This window comes from Hydra vulgaris, chromosome 09 (assembly GCF_038396675.1).
Source record: "Hydra vulgaris chromosome 09, alternate assembly HydraT2T_AEP".
Lineage (NCBI taxonomy): Eukaryota > Metazoa > Cnidaria > Hydrozoa > Anthoathecata > Hydridae > Hydra > Hydra vulgaris.
Window position 1 is genome coordinate 52,278,605 of NC_088928.1, and position 5,040 is coordinate 52,283,644.

The window sequence follows — 5,040 nt, forward strand, 5'->3', positions numbered from 1 at the left end:
TCCAGTAAACGGCACAGACCAGGTAAATTGCTAGCGTTGCAATTTTTCATGTCACAAGAAAAAAGATACAGCAACAAGATTCTAGTGTTTTAAAAAGTAGTGAAACTAAACAAGAAAATATGTTAAGAAATTTTCATATTCAGAAAGGACGGCATTTTTAATTCTATCAAAATGCAGACTACTTAATATCAACCAAATATTATTACTGACCAAGACCGGAAACATAAAACTTGCAAAAAAGAATAGTTAAAAAGATTCCATGAGTTGGATTTGACTGGGACTTTTGCATAGGTACACAATTATTTACTATATTCTTAGTTTAATATTTATATTTTAAAAATAATTAGTACGATTTCATATATAGTTCATTTATAATTTTTACTACTTATATTTTAAGAGTTGCAGTGAAAGTATGGGGATATAGCTCAGTGGTAGAGCATTCGACTGCAGATCGAGAGGTCCCCGGTTCAAACCCGGGTGTCCCCTATCAAATGTTTTATTTTAATATTGTTTTTTAAATGTTTTTTATTAACAGCCGTTTTGTAATCATAATGATTTTGATAATGTAATAAAATGTTTACAACATTAATGTTTACAACATTAATGTTTATAAGAAAAAAAAATCGCAATCTCGTTGAAGACCATTTCAATTTTTTAAATGCGCGTACACACGGCTGTGTGCACGCGCCACGGCTCTAGAGCCGTCGCTACGCTGGGGGTCAAATTTGCAAATTTAGGGCCTTTTCGGAATTTTTTTTTTCTTTCTTGAACTTAGTGGAATTTTTTTTTAAGAAATCGGGGTCCTAATAACAGGTTATGGGGGTGGACCTTAGACCCACTAGCCACGGCCAGAGGCGATTCTACGAATAAAATAAGGGGGGTGAGTCATTAAAAATTACCCGACTGTTATATACATCTCATTTATTATACGATTTACTATTTCAAATTACTAATCGTTTTTAATAATAAAAAGTTCTCATGATGACCCAAGTTGCAATACCAAATGATACTAGCACACAGTGAATTGTTTCATACAATCTAGCTGGACAAAAATATTTTGTTTACGAATTCTTTTGTTCTAGTCATGAAAGGTTGAAATAAATAATATTTTGTTGTTTTATTGAATAATACCTTGGTTTTAATAACTAAGAAGTTTTTTCGCGGAGTATGGGGGAAAACCCCTCACCTACAACCCATCTCACCACCCATCCCCACCCTTCCCTTCATCCCCCCTCTTTGCAACAACCACTTATAATAAAAAAAATGAAGTAGAAAAGAAAAAAAAATTTATGAAACAAGGATACATAATATTATACAATAAATTTTATATTTAGGGTGGAATGCAAGAAGCGAACTTGAGTCAAGTTCGACTTGAACTTTACATTATAACCAATAGCGGCAGAGTATGGGTTTTCCCCTAAAAAAATACTCTGCCGCTATTGGTTACAATGTAAAGTTAAAGTCGAACTTGACTCAAGTTCGCTTTTTGCATTCCACCCTTAGTTCTCAGAAAACTCGTTGTTTGTATCCACCAAACACTCATTACTTGAATCTTCAGATGACTCATTATTTGATTCGTCGGACAAGTTACAACTTCTTATTGGAGCCGGATCAATCAAATTCAAAACCTCAACTAGCAATTTTTTACTTCTTTTTCCAGGCAGTTATCTATATGAATTGATAACAGGGTCAGAGGTTATTCAGAATGCGAATTGATAACAGAGTCAGAGCATATTCAGCAAATCCATATTTGTAGAAATACGTGACTTTTTCCTAGTATGATGTTCTCGAAATCTCCTACAATCTTTATTTCGTGCTTCTTGAGATTCTTCTGAGAGCTGGCCAATCGGAAGAATACACGACTTTATAACTTCCGTCCTATGCAATAAAATTTTATGCACTGTTTACCTCATTGCCTCTAACTTGTCACTTTTTAATGTCTAAACGGTAGCTAATGTGCAGAAAACATTCAAAAGTACGTATCCAAGCATGCAAGGTAGTCAGACCAAAATTGTAATTTTCTTTTTTATCAACCATACCTTTTAATTCACCATTCATCATTTTTGGAGTAGCACCACAAATATAACATTTTTGTGTAGAGCGTGTATCGGTTAAAGCATTGCATACTTTTCCGTCTGTCATTGGAAGTAACAGATTGTGTTTCACAAAAAATTTAAATTTACCTACAGAACACAGTGTTGGAAGAAGTTCTGATGTTTCTTACAAAACTTTGTCAGTTTCTATTACAGTAAATTCCTGTGTTTCTTTTGAAAATATGAATTTAATTGGTCGGCATTAAAGTGTTGACGGTGACTGAGGATTTTGCCAAATAATAGTATTAGAGTCATCATTCAATCTCAACGGGACAAACGCAAACACAAACAGAAACTCATCATTAGCATCGGAGTTCTCAAATCTTTGTTTATAGGTACTGTGGCCAGAACTTCCGTCACTCCCCATTTGCTTATTAATGTAAGCGACAAATTAGAGGATGCGTTTTTGGGAAATTGACTTGTTGATTGAACATTTAATTGACTGTTTCAATTAAATGTTTAGTTGTTTTATTCAATATGGCTTGAAGTTTAATTTCAGCTTGTGTTTCTGAGATAGAAATAAATTCTTCTGGAAGGTAACACAACCTTTTGGATTTACATAAGTTATAGTAAAACGGAAACACTTAATGCCCTGCTTTCATCGACCACTTTCTTGTTTGTTTATAAAAGTGACTAGTAAACTTGGAATCTTCATAATAAGCAAGTGCCTCATTTTAACTCAACTGCCTGCTACCACAAATAACATCAGTAGATTTTCTTTGCTCTAAGGTTTCCGTACTTTTTCTAATAGAAGTTGCTACGTTTCTTTGACCCGACAAACGATGTGCTATTTCAGCAGCTGTTGTTAATTCATTGGCACTCCGCGATTGAAATAAGTCTTCAACTCTACGTTTTTTATATTTTAAAGATGAGTCTTCAAAGTTTTTCTTTGGCCGACCTTGAAGCCGACTTTCTTCAGATGTTGTGGAAGCACAAGACCGATAAAAACTTATTTTAAATTCTAAATTATTGGCCTCTAACCAACTTTTATTTTTATTTAAAAAATGATCCGTATTTTTGTTGGCTGCATTCCACTTTTGCGCATGTTTAGCGGATATGCTTGCCATTTTTAATTGTATTTTCTTTTTGGAATCACCAGTAACATCTTCTTTAGTATAGTCTTTCAAAATAAAGTTACACAAAAGAGAATTTCGTTCTTCCTTTGTATGTTTTTGCCATTTTTCAAATAACTCCAATTTTATAATAGTATACACTCGGTCTGAAAAAAATTAAATAAAAATGTAATGGGCAGACACGGGCAGCCAAATTTTTATATTTAGACGTCTTATTGTTGTGGTTATAATATATTAAAAAATAAGCCTGGATATTTTTGGATAAAATTAGCTACACGCTTTGAAAATTAAAAAACGAAAAAGAAATTGCAATTTCAACATTTAAATTGAAAATTAAAAAACGAAAAAGAAATTGCAATTTAAAAGTTTTTTTAAATCTACAGAATATCATTTATGCCAATTATTTTAAATAAGTTTTCGATAAAATACAAAGTACATACCTTCTAATGTAAAATTCATCTTAGCAGAGTTAATTATTATTCACAATAAATTAGCTATACGTTATTGTTACACAGCAAAATTGCAGCTATTTTTTTTACAAAATTATCTTTATCTTTAATTGACACTTGAGCGCTAATGATTTAACACTTAAAAACGCGTGCACTAATTAATATTTTGAAATTTTCTCTAGGGAGTATTCAGTAATACCATGGGAATATCTACTAACTGATTCTTTGAATTGACTTTTGTCCAGCGAGATTGTATGAGTCAATTCACTGTGCGTCATTAGTATTTTGTCGCAGTGCTGTGAATGTAATTTTGAGGCGCGTTTGTCAGTGTTGGAGGTTCAGATATAGCTATAGGCGCTGTCAGAGCCGTTGCTAGGCTCCCCTACACCTTCAATGAGGGAGGGGGAGCAGCGAATTTATGGGGTCTATTTGCAAATTACCCTTATGCAAATGTTAGGAATTATTATCATTTTTTTTTGGTAATACCTGATATAAAATTTTTGAGAATTTTATGGCAGGTTTGAGGAGGGCCTCGGGCCCAGAAGTCACGGCACTGGTCGCAGTAGAATGCACATAAATTTCGATTGACATAAAAAGGATAGGCGTACTGGAGTGTAAATACATCAAATGAGAGTTAAGTTTCGGGCAGCCATTCTTTTAAATAAATAAAAAGTATTTTAATATTTATTCAAGTAGGGTTAATAAATAATATATAATTTATTTTAAAAAGTTGTTATAATAAGTTTTTATATTATAATAAGTTTTAATAAATATTTAAAAAGTTATTATAATATTTAATTAAATTATACAAGAGTTTTAGGTGAAAGAGTCGAAATAATTATATAAGAAAAATTAATCGTACGCGCAAACAAAAAATGTCTTCTAAAATATTTTTGAAAATATCGCAAAATACTTTTTCCTCTTTTAACTAGTGCATCCAATACCGAAATCATTTTTCAACACCGCTATTTTAGTACTAAATAATTATAATACCGTTATTGAATCTTTTTCTCTTAAACACGTGTCCTATGTTAAAGCGAGTGACGTAATGCTATATTTTAAATCACTGCTGGGGATTTTTTTTTTTAAATCTCGCACAGAAACTTGCATATGTTTTGTCAATTATTTTCATAATAATAAAACTGGCTCTCTTATAATTAAATAAGAGTAAATCTCCGATTTACTCTTATTTAATTATAATCTATACAAATATTTTATCTATTCAAATATGTTATCTTTACAAATATTTTATCTATACATTTTATCTATACAAACATTTTATCTATACAAACATTTTACAAAGAATGGTACTCGTTAAAGTTTAAAGCGAAATCACGCACGCAACAAAAAAAGTTTTAGTTCCTAGATAAATGGGCACAAGAGACGCTAACTCTAAAGAGTTAGCGTCTCTTGTGCCATCTATTA

General features: G+C 31.8%; 1 non-coding gene across 1 annotated transcript; it reads left to right on the forward strand.

Moving 5' to 3' along the window:
- The first annotated feature begins 414 nt into the window (after positions 1-414).
- Positions 415-486, forward strand: trnac-gca (transfer RNA cysteine (anticodon GCA)). The gene has a single exon. It is a non-coding gene; the product is annotated as a tRNA-Cys (tRNA).
- Positions 487-5,040: the final 4,554 nt, after the last annotated feature.